The 12,252-nt window shown below is 43.9% G+C and overlaps 1 protein-coding gene across 2 annotated transcripts in view; it reads left to right on the top strand.

Moving 5' to 3' along the window:
- FER1L6 (fer-1 like family member 6) overlaps positions 1-12,252 on the top strand; it is a 173,116-nt gene that overhangs the window by 27,831 nt on the left and 133,033 nt on the right. The gene's annotated exons all lie outside the window — the stretch shown is intronic.

The raw sequence follows: 12,252 nt of genomic DNA, 5'->3' as shown, positions 1-12,252 counted from the left end.
CTTGGTATTGGGCATTGGTCAACAATCTAGATTCAGTCATCCTCATCATAAACCCCCCAGGCATCTGCAGTTCCAGCCACACTTCAGTGCCTCTAAGGCTAAGGACACTATTGGATTTATCTTTGTACACCAGCGCCTACCACAGGGCCTGGGCCACAAACAAAACCCATGACCTTTTGTTCAATCACCTTCAATCACTCCCAAGGGACCGGTAGTAGAGAAAGGACCAACTGATAAAAAATATTCAGGCATGATAGAGAGAAAAAAAGAGATTCGTTGAAAAAGGGAGTGATGCAAGCAATAAATGCTGGAGAGGGTGTGGAGAAAAGGGAACACTCTTGCACTGTTGGTGGGAATGCAAACTAGTACAGCCACTATGGAGAACAGTGTGGAGATTCCTTAAAAAAAATTGCAAATAGAACTGCCTTGTGACCCAGCAATCCCACTGCTGGGCATACACACCAAGGAAACCAGAATTGAAAGAGACACATGTACCCCAATGTTCATCGCAGCACTGTTTATAATAGCCAGGACACAGAAACAACCTAGATGTCCATCAGCAGATGAATGGATAAGAAAGCTGTGGTACATATACACAATGGAGTATTACTCAGCCGTTAAAAAGAATACATTTGAATCAGTTCTAATGAGATGGATGAAACTGGAGCCAATTATACAGAGTGAAGTAAGCCAGAAAAAAAAACACCAATAGCAAAAGAGACACAGATGTGTAGAGCGGACATTTGGACTCTGAGGGAGAGGGAGAGGGTGGGATTATTTGGGAGAGTGGCATTGAAACATGTATCCTATCATGTAAGAAATGAATCACCAGTCTATGTTTGAGGCAGGATACAGGATGCTTGGGGCTGGTGCATGGGGATGATCCAGAGAGATGATATGGAGTGGGAGGTGGGAGGGGGGTTCATGTTTGGGAACTCATGTACACCCATGGTTGATTCATGTCAATGTATGGCAAAATCACTACAGTATTGTAGAGTAAAAAAAAGAAAAGAAAAAGTGGGGAAAAAAAAAAAAAAGAAATGGATGAAGACCAAGGCTGGGTGACAGCCAGGGGTGATGCACCATTTAACAGAGAACAAATGGTTTATCAGGTACCAGCATGAGTAATTTCCTCTTTCTCCCCAGCTCCAAGGTGAGTATTAGGATAAGGCTTCAGTTCAGTTCAGTTCAGTTGCTCAGTCGTGTCCCACTCTTTGCCACCCCATGAATCGCAGCACGCCAGGCCTCCCTGTCCATCACCAACTCCCGGACTTCACTCAGACTCATGTCCATCAAGTCAGTGATGCCTAGCCACTGACTTTTGAGATTATTCTCTTCTCTGATTATGCTCTGCTCTGATTATAGTCTTAACTATTTTCTGTCTGATATGATACATTTTAAAAATTGTATTTTTAACTTTTGTGCCTGGGATGGGTCTTTGCTGCTGCACACAGGCTTTCTCTAGTTGTGACGAGCAGGGGCTACCCTTCATTGCGGTACAAGGGCTTCTCGCCCTGGTGACTTCTCTTGTGGAGCATGGGCTCTAGGGTGTGGACTCAGTAGTTATGGTGCATGGGCTTAGCTGCCCTGTGGCATGTGGGATCTTCCCAGATCAGGGAAGAGCTAGAGTCCCGTGCATTGTAAGGTGGATTCTTAACCACTGGACCACCAGGGAAGCCCCTGATACTTTACATTTTTAAATAGAGACAGAAAGCTTCCAGTGAATTCTTGTGGCCCTTTCTCTGTGTGTGCTCTATCTGCTCATCTCTCTGTCTATCTGTCCTACAGTCACTGAGCCTATGCCAGGCATTATGGAGGTACAGACATAAAATAGGCATGGTTACTGCCTTCAAAAGTTCAGCCTCTAATAAAAGAGAATGACATTTTCAAGTAACTCTTATGATCTCTATAATAAATGATTTCATATTATAGAAATAAGGACGAAGGGCCAGTGGAATCCAGAGGAAAGAGTGACTTAATTCCTCCTTACAAAACTAAGAACTGTTCACATAAAAGGAGGTAGCCGAACTTTCCTAGAAGAAAGATGCGGGTGTTGACAGTAGAGATGGGAGAAGTTACCTTCAGTGGAGGCCCTGGAGTGAGATCAGGTTCATGGACAGAAGCGTGTGATGAGTTTAGGAGGAGCTGTCCACTGGATTGGAGAACAGAGTAGGGAAAGTCAAATACTGGATTAATGGGCTGAGCCTATAATGTGGAGAGCCCTAAGGGACATTTGTAGAACATCAATCCAGTTTTTTCTTTTAATTAACATGTTCAAGATGTGGTGGGCTTCCCTGGTGGTTCAGTGGTAAAGAATTTGTCTGTCAGTGCAGGAGATGTGGGTTCTATCCCTGGGTCGGGAAGATCCCCTGGAGAAGGAGATGGCAACCCACTCCAGTATTCTTGTCTAGGAAATCTCAGGGACAAAGGAGCCTGGTGGGTTACAGTCCATAGGATTGCAAAGAGTCAGACACAATTTAGCCACTAAACAGCAATAGCCATACGATATAGCACTTCAGTGTTAACAAATAGAATGTTGTCTGTTTTATATCATTTGATCTTCATGACAGATATCTAAGAGAGGCATAACTTATCCTCTAATTTATAGATGAAGAAACAGGTGCAGAGACTTCCCTGGCAGTCCAGGGGTTAACACCTCACCTTTCAGTGCAAGGGATGTGTGTTTGATCCCTAGCTGGGGAGCCGAGACCCCACCTGCCTCAGGGCCCAAAAACCAAGACAAACAAACAAACAAAAATCAGAAGCAATGTTGTAACAAATTCAATAATGACTTTAAAAATGGTCCACATCAAAAAAAAAAAAAAAGGATCTAAAAAGAAAAAGAAACGGAGGTGCAGAAAGCTTAAAAATTTGCTCAAGTTTCAATAATTAGCAGGTGGCTGAGCTGATAATCAAAGCCAAGACTTTGGATCCCAAAATCTATGTTTTTAAAAAGTGAAGCATTTTGTTGAAGCACATTGTTGTTCTTTAGCTGCTAAGTTGTGTCCAACTGTGCAGTCCTATGAACAGTAACCCACTAGGATCCTCTGTCCATGGGATTTTCCAGGCAAGAGTACTGGAGTGGGTTTTCATTTCCTTCACCAGATGATCTTCCTGACGCTTGACATATACACATAAAATACACACACAAGTTATAAATATATGACTTGAAAATTTTCGCAAGTGGATAGAGTAAATAGTAATCTCTATTAAGTTGGGGAGGTTTTACATCTTTCCAATACTGCATTTTTACATCTATGAGCACGGAGTATCCCTTCACTGATGTTATTTTGTAGTTTCTGGTATAGAAATCTTGCTCATATTTCTTAGGTTTATTCCCAGGTTTTTAAATCTTTTGATGCTCTTATGATATCTTTTATTTATAATTTTAGTTAATACTTTGTTGTTGGTATGGTGGTGGTGGTGGTTTACTTGCTAAGTTGTGTCCAACTCTAGTGACCCCATGAACTGTAACTCTCCAGACTCCTCTGTCCATGGGGTTTTCTAGGCAAGAATACTGGAGTGGGTTGCTGTTTCCTTCTCCAGGGGATCTTTCCCATGCAGGAATCAAACCCAAGTCTCCTGCATTGCAGGCAGATTCTTTACCAACTGAGCTATGAGAAAATCCCCTTGTTATTGATATAGGAATGTACAATAGATTTTTAAAAAATTGACCTTGTTTCTAGATGACCTACTGAACTCACTTATTAATTCAATGAATCAAACTTTATTTTTTAATTTTTTGACTGGCTATGTGGTTTGTGGGGTCTTAGTTCCCTGCCCAGGTCCTCAGCCTTGAAAGCAAGGAGTCCTAACCACTGGACTTCAAGGCATTTCTCCACTTATTAATTCAACGAATCAAACTTTATTGAACTGTTAAGGGAGGGCGTCAAGTACAGTGTTGGACAGAAGGGCTGATAGCAGACATCTTTTTTTTTAATTGGAGGATAATTGCCTTAAAAGGTGTGTTGATTTCTGCCATACAACAATGCGAGTCAGCCATAAGTATACATATGTCCCCTCCCTCTTGAACCTCCCTCCCACCCCACCCCATCCCACCCCTCTAGGTTATCACAGTGCACAGAGTTGAGTTCCCTGTGTTGTACAGAAACTTCCCACTGGCTTTTTGTGTATGGTAGTGTATATGTTTTAACACTACTCTCTCAATCTGTGCCACCCTCTTCCTCCACTGCTGTGTTCACAAGTCTGTTCTCTATGTCTTGACAGCAAACATCTTTGCATCCTTGTTTTAAAATCTTAGAGAAAGTCTTTTAATGTTTATCACTGATGTGATATTAACTCTAGGATTTAGGTAGATATTCTTTACCATATTAAGGAAGTTCTATGGCTCTTCTAGTTTGCAAAGATGGCTTCAGAATGGAGACTAGTTTGCAGGAAGGAGAAAGAATGGACCCAGAAAGGCCAAGTTAGAGTGAGGTCTGTGTGAGAGTTGGAGCAGGGTGGCTGCAAGGACGGAATGTGAGGGAGGGATGCTCTGGGTTCTCTTCTACCTCAAAGGCTCTTACGTGGTAACTGCTCATCTCATAAAAATTTCAAAAGAGAAAAGAGCACTGCAAGTTGCCAGAGTTCCTTTCTCTGGGTGTCCCAAATGGTGCTGTTTATTATTAGATGTTTTATGATAAAGATGTGGTCCAATTCATGTAGAAAAATCTGAATACTCTATCACTCTCTTTGGAAAGTCATGATGAAGGTCAGCATATTAAAGGCTCGGAGAATCCTACAAAGGGAGGACTTAATTTAATTATTTAATTTAATATAGCACCCATCCTTCTGTCTTTGTTGTCCATTACACCAATAAAATGAGACTCAAAAGGAATTTTAGAGATCCTCTCTTTACCCATTATGAATGATTCTCACCTATAACAAAATCTTTATATGTCAGTCTGTTGGTTTTCTTAAGGTTATAACTGTATCTTTCTCTTTCCCTGTTATGTTCAAAACCATTGAGAAATAGACCCATGTGGCAAATTGGGATCAACATATCAGCTTTACTGCTGGCAAAAGTAGATCGGAGGAAGCTGAATGGAGTGGAATCCAGATCGATTTTCATATACTTCACTGTGATTCAGAGGGACTCACCCACCCAGGTGCATGCAGGGATAAGAATCTCTGCCTCAGTGACTTACTTCCACCTGTAGTAGGAGCAGAAAGCAGAATACAAATGTTTTGCAGGAAAGCTGACTCAAAAGAGGGGAAGACAACATAGGAACAGAAACCTTTAACATGACTGGAGAGAAACATGCCAACCAGTGGATGCTATACTGTTATCATTGTGCCAAAAGATACTCAGGGGATAGATGAGAAAAGGAAATTTTAGGGAGTAAAGAAAAGATGGAAGTCTCAAAAGGGTGGAAGCTTGAAGACTGATTTATGCTGGGACATAGGGAGAGAGAGATGCTTGTTCTAAATAAGTCTATTTGGGACTTAGATATAGATCCTTTTATCTTTAGGAGAACAGAGATCAAGGCTCTGATTAACCAGCATATAAAGAGGATGAAATAAAAATGAACATTTTCTTAGGGATCCAGGAAAGAGAAAGCTTGGGGCCAGGGGAGTCCAGCAGCCCTAAGTATACTGAGTCAATGACATGACCTGCCAAATTTGTTTCTCTATTTTCCTTGCTCTCCAGCCAACCCGGTCATACACTGATCTTAGCTAGAGAAGTGGAGGAACAGGAGAGGATGGAGGCTAGCGGCCATGGGTTAAAAAGGTTCCTCCAGCCCTTGGAAGACAGCCTCAGTAGTGGGCGCTCTTGTTGTACTGCAGGGTGGGTGAGAGGCATGCAAGGAAAAAGTCTCCATTTTCCTGGAACAGACCTACAACAGCACCTCCTACCCCTTTGCCCTTGAGTTTTTGGCAAGGGTTTCTGAAGGACTGTCAGAGACTGGCTTAACCTGGGATGGTTCTACCCAATGTGACTCCAGATTATTCCAGAGTCACCCTTGGCTCAGAGAAACCACAGGAGGGAGGATTCATTAGCATCCTTGGAGGGGCATTTCCTAGACTCTGGCAGGTGAAATAGCAAGGTTTTTGGTGACAATATGCTGAGCTGGTGATATCTGGATCTCATTGTGATGGCTGATGGGGCTGGAATATACAAAATGAGGGCCTACCAGAGAAACATCCATTTACCTCAACAAGGTGGGAGATTCCATATTACAGTAGGCAAAAATGGAGTGTTTCCCACCAGACTGGGAATCAGTTCTCCATCTACTCAGGCTTCCCAGGTGGCGCTAGTGGTAAAGAACCTGCCTTCCAATGCAGGAGACCTGAGACACGGAGTTCGATCCATGGCTCAGGAAGATCCCCTGAAAGAGGGCGTGGCAACCCATTCCAGAATTCTTGCCTGGAGAATCCCAGGGACAAAGGAGCCTGGTGGGCTAGAGTCCATGGGGTTGCAAAGAGTTTGACATGACTGAAGCATCTTAGCAGGCACGAACACACTGCATCTACTCAGTTCATTGCCTGGGACACCTCAGACCTAATAGAGGACTGACCCTTCTCTCTTAAACTGAAGGACTCAATTCCATCAAGACTGAGCTGATCCCGTGCAGAATTAGAGAAGATGATCAATTCTATGGGCTAATTGTTGGGGTGAAGTTTGAGTGGAAGAGGAGTTGAGGTTGGACAATGAAATTCACCCAGCCTACCCAAATAAATTTACTAAGTACCCAGAATTTCCTAAATGGTATTGTTCTTGCTGGTTAAAAAATTACCTTTGAACTTCCTTAAAAAAGACAAACCTTGTCTCTGAGAACACAGCTCATCGGCACTGATAACTTAGCCATAGGAGTTTGAAACCCTGCTGCACTTCAGAATCACCTGGGGGACTTAAAAGAATACTGTGCCTTGGCCCCACTCTGACCAATGAAATCAGGCTTTCTGGGATGGGATCTGACCACAGTGTGTGAAAGAGTTTTAGAAGGCTCTTCAACAAGAACCTGATGTACCACTGAAATTGATCATCATTGCTCTGAACAAATAGGATATGATCAGGAGAATAGCAATGGGCAGATCATAGAGAGAGGGGAAGAAAAGTTTCAGTCTCGACAAGGCAGGATGTCATGTGAATTTATATTTTCACAGTCTTCTGTCAAAACCCACATTATAGCTATTTCTGTGTTTGCTGGCTTGCCTTTAATAAATCTATGCCAGTCTTAGAAGTAAGATGAGTATACAGAGAGCATGTACCCAAGAAGGTATTTCCAACAGGCAGCTAGAAACTTACTCAAGGCTCTATGATAACCTCAAAATGGCGATGAAGCTTGATTTTGTTTTGTTTTTTAAGATCGACCTGATTACCTGCAAATCCATTCTTTGATAAAGGAAATTTGTCAAACATTAATATATTAAATGTAGTATATTTTTCAAATCTATATATATTTGAAAACATTTTCAATGGTTGTCATATATAGAAACTCACAAATCAAAAAATAATTTTTTCTACACTGGATGTTATGATTGTGTTTGGAGGGTGAGGTGCAGAGGACCTGAGTCCTCTTAGATGGGAAGAAGAGTGAGAAGGGCCTGGACTGGTCACACCCATTGATGCAATTAACTTAGTGTTTGGCCTTGGCCTGAGCTGCTTCTATTCTGCACTGAAGGTAGAAAAGATGATTCTAGAAGAGGGATCTGGTGACGAGTGGAAAACCACATAGAGACCATGGTTGTGAGCCATTTCCTAATCCCGGCTCCCCTGAGCTGTGGACATGACTGTAAAGTAGTTATCTGTAGAACTTTTAACAGTGCAGCATGAGGGCTCGAGGAGGTCACACACACAGCACCCCCATGAGAAAAGCAAAGTGAACTTTATTGCCACTTCCTGCAGAAGAGGAGCCTGGAGCTCAAAGTCCCATGGCCGGCCCCAGAGACATAGTCAGAAAGTGACATAGATGAGACCCGAACCCCAGTTGCCTGGCTCCTCTTTCTGTGCACTGCGCTGGCTGCCTCCCTGCCTGCGTGAGCCCTGGGGTCCGCGTGGAGAGACACCACCTTGAACAGATGAGCAGAAGCGTGTTACACACACACACTGTTTAATGCTCTCTTTGTTTGGACACAGATATCGGAGTCATGGTAGCTTTCACCCTGAGGAGACCAGGTGGGTACAGACATTTCTGTGCATCTCTTGACTTATCTTTGGGTGGCCCTTGGGGGAGATTCAATAGACCCTAAGCCAGAGACTCGCATCCTTTTTTAGAAGTGTACGTGGTGGGGTTCCCGTGATGGAAACCTTGGCACACTGGAGGTGGGTGGGTGATGGCAGCTGCCTTGAAGACTTACCAGGCAATTCTTCCTGAGTTACTGGCTGATCCCAATATATTGACTGGAAACCACTGGCATCCTTTTTTTTAAAATTTAATTTTATTTGTGTTATAAATATATCTCTTAAATTGAAGTATACTTGCTTTACAATGTTGTATCAGTTTCTGCTCTACTACAACATGCGTCAACTATATGCATACATATATCCCCTTCCTCTTGAGTCTCCCTCCCTGAATCCCACCCCTCGAGGCCCCTGACAACCTCTTGTTTGTAAAAATGGGTAATAATAGCATCTGTCTCATGCACGGTATATTTTGGGGATCCAAAGAGCTAATGTGTATAACCTGGTATTTCATGGAACATGGTGAGTGTCAAAGTATGTTTAAAAAATTTTTAACTCAGGGGAATATTGTAGCATGTTTTCTTGTCATCAAGAAGATAATAATAATCTATAGCACATTTGGGGCTTCCCTGATGGCTCAGTTGGTAAAGAATCCGCCTGCAATACAGGAGACCCTGGTTCGATTCCTGGGTCGGGAAGATCCACTGGAGAAGGGATAGGTTACGCAATTCCTTATTTCTGGGCTTCCCTTAGCGCTGGTAAAGAATCCGCCTGCAATGCTGGAGACCTGGGTACAATCCCTGGATTGGGAACATCCCTTGGAAAAGGGAAAGGCTACCCGCTCCAGTATTCTGGCCTAGAGAATTCCATGGACTCTATAGTTCATGGGGTCACAAAGAGTTGGACATGACTGAGCAACTTTCACTTCATTTCATAGCACATTTTGCTTTGTCTAAGCATTGTGTCCTTTTTAAACATCACCCTGTGGTTAGATAAGAAATATTGTGTTATATGTGAATGAAACAAGCTCATCTGAGTTAAGCATCCAGCCCCAGATTCTGGAGCTAACAGGTGGGGTCAAGCTGGGGCCTGAGCTGGGTTCTGTGTCTCCAGTTTACCCTCTGCTGCCTGATCTGCCAATGACTCGATCTTTCTAGTTTGGCAAGCTGTGTCCTCTCTCTACTGTGGATGTCATGTGGCTGAGGAGGAGAAATCAACTTTCATCAAGAAGCCTTTTCACACCGGACATCATGCTGGAGTATCCTTGAGGACTGACTCAGGGTTCCCGGCAAACAACCTTGTGTATTTGTGAAACAAACATCAGCCCCCCTCCAGAAAGCAGAGTGGGTTGTCAATTCCTTGGGCATTACTAGAAGCGTTCTGACTTCCTCTGCAGGGGTTCTGAGCTGTGATCTTTTCAAAACTGATTCTTCCCCCAAATCAATTAAAAATCTCTGAGGGTGGTTCCGGATGTTGGCATATTTCAAACCTCCTAGGTGTGTCTAATAGACAACAGAGTTAAGAGCTTTTGGTTTTAAGGGGTAGGGGTGCCTGTCTCAGGCAGATTCTTTACCACTGAGCCACCAGGAAAGCCCTAAATTGGATATGATAATTAAATGAGCTGCATGGATTTTTCAGTTTTCTAATGCAGCTAAAAGGTGTTCAGAGAATTCTCTGGTATCCAGTGGTTAGGACTCATGACTCTCACTTCCAAGAGTCTGCATTCAATCCCTGGTCAAGCAAATAAAATCCAGCCAGCTGCGTGGTGCAGCCAAAAAACAAAGTTGGGGGGTTGGGGGTTGGGGGGTGTTTATACTATACTGTAGTGTGCAAAAGCATTATGTCTTAAAGAGTGCATGTACCTTAATTAAAAAATACTTTATTGCTAAAAATAATAATTTATTGCTGAAAAAAGATGCTGAGCAATCAGTGAGTGGTAATCTTTTTTTCTGGTGGAGAGTCTTGTCTCAGTGTTAATGGCTGTTGACTGCTCTGTCAGGTTGGCGGTTGCTCAAGGTTGGGGAGACTGTGGCAATGTATTTAAAATAAGACAACAGTGAATTCTACCACATGGATTGCCTATTCTAAGAGGTGGGACACCTCTCCCTCCTCCCATTCCCACGATAGCAGCCTAAAGTGTGCCCCAATGCCTCAGTCCCCAGCTGCCCTGTGGGAGAGTTCAGAATGCTGAGGCCATCCGTGATGAACACTTCTGCTCCCTAAAGGTGTATTCAGTCTCCCTCTGGTAGGCCCTCTTATTTATTGGTAGCAACTTCCTGTTACCGAATGGAAATAGCTCAGTCTACTCAAATCATCTGAGAGCTCGCTGGCCAGGTTCCCAGGAACATTGCTTCTGCCTCCATGAAATGATCACAGGCAGTGAGCCCTTGGGGACCACAGTGGCAATTCAGGGTTTGGAAAGAGCTGGCCATGGTACCTCTGCTGGGTAACTCTCCTTTGAAAACAGGAAAGGTGAAACTATTATTGGAAGTTTTCTCCTAGAGTTTCAGGAAAGAGAGATTTCCCTGGTGTAGCTAAGATTCCTGGGAGATGTAAAAGGGTGTCCTTATCACAGCTGATGGCAAATCAAAGTGGGAAAAATACTACCTTGAAAAAGGGTACATTTCAATACTCTTTATATCCTGGACACTGTCCTAGGTATTTTGCTTACTTACTCCTTTTTATTCTTAGAACAATCCTGTGAAGAATGTACCTTGTTATTTATCTCCATTGTATCCTGGGGGAAACTGGCTCCAAGAATTGCCATGACTTGTCCAATCCACCCATGTCTGGGTGGTTCTGGAGCCTGCTGTTTCCATTTTACTGTATTTCAGGGTCTCGAAGGCTCACCGCCCCCTCACCCCAACCAGGTCCCTTAGGCCAGTCCCCCTCCCCCACTGACTTTCGATGTTTGTCCTCCCTACAGCATCCTTCACTAGTGGCTCTCAGGTATCTGCTTGCACACACCCAGGAACAGGGAACTCACTCCCACCCAATGCAGTTCATTCACTGTTCAGACAGCGCCAACAAGGAAGGCTCCTTAATTCCTCATCTGGATCAAAGCAGGATGAAAAAGAATAAATAAGCACATAAGTGAATGGAGGGGACATCTGTCTCCTAGTTGCTTCTTCTCATTGGTCCTAACTCTATCATTTCAAATAATGAGAATAACTAACATTTACTGAGCAACTAGTATGTTCCAGGTAGTGGGCTAAATGCTTTACGTCTGTTATCTCATTTACACATGAGGACCCAGGAGTATAGAGAGGTTAAGTGACCTGTTCAAGGAGGCAGAGATGGGTTTAGAACCCAGGGAGTCTGGCTGTGGAGGCCCTAAACTTGGCTACTGCAGTTCACCCCCTCATGAGTCCTAAATATGTCAGCGAAAGGGAAAGCTTCCTCGGTTCCTTCACTGTCCTTGTATTGCTCCAGGACTGCAAGATGCTCCTTGAAAGGGTGTGAGCTTTGCTGCTCTCTCCTCCCTTCTGTCCCTGCTCCTCTTCTTCCCCCCTCTATGGGCTGCCCCATCAGCCTGCCCGATGCAAGGCTAGGACTTTTTCTGACTTGCCACTCTTCCATGCAGCTCCAGAGAGGGGTTCTCTCAGGAGGCCAGCAGAGAGTCAGGATGTCCCTGATATCAGCTGTAGAGAGCAGACTGAGCCCTTTCCTGGGCTGAGAAAAGTGAAAGTGTTAGTCACTTAGTTGTGTCTGACTCTTTGTGACCCCGTGGACTGTAGTCTGTCAGACTCCTCTCTCCATGGAATTCTTAGGCAAGGATAATTGAGTGGGTAGCCATTCTCTTCTCCAGGGGATCTTCCTGACCCAGGGATTGAACCCGAGTCTCCCTCATTGCGGGAAGATTCTTTACTGGCTGAGCCACCAGAAAAGCCCTGAGTTGAGAAGGAGGCCCCCAAATGGATTCCTGCTCTTGGCTAATAATAATAATAATGATAGTGGCTGACATTCTGGGCATATACCATATGTCAGCTGAGCTGTGTACCTGTGGCGTGACCTCAATAAATCCCAGGGCTGCTTACCCTTGGAAATGGTCTGAGAGCTTGGCTGTGGAAAGGGTGTTTTATTCTGCTTAGGGGAATCAGCAGGCTCAGGCTTCTCAGTGGTTAGAG

This window comes from Ovis canadensis, chromosome 9 (genome assembly GCF_042477335.2).
Source record: "Ovis canadensis isolate MfBH-ARS-UI-01 breed Bighorn chromosome 9, ARS-UI_OviCan_v2, whole genome shotgun sequence".
NCBI lineage: Eukaryota > Metazoa > Chordata > Mammalia > Artiodactyla > Bovidae > Ovis > Ovis canadensis.
Note: the sequence above shows the minus strand (reverse complement) of the source record. Positions and strands in the feature narration are given on the sequence as shown.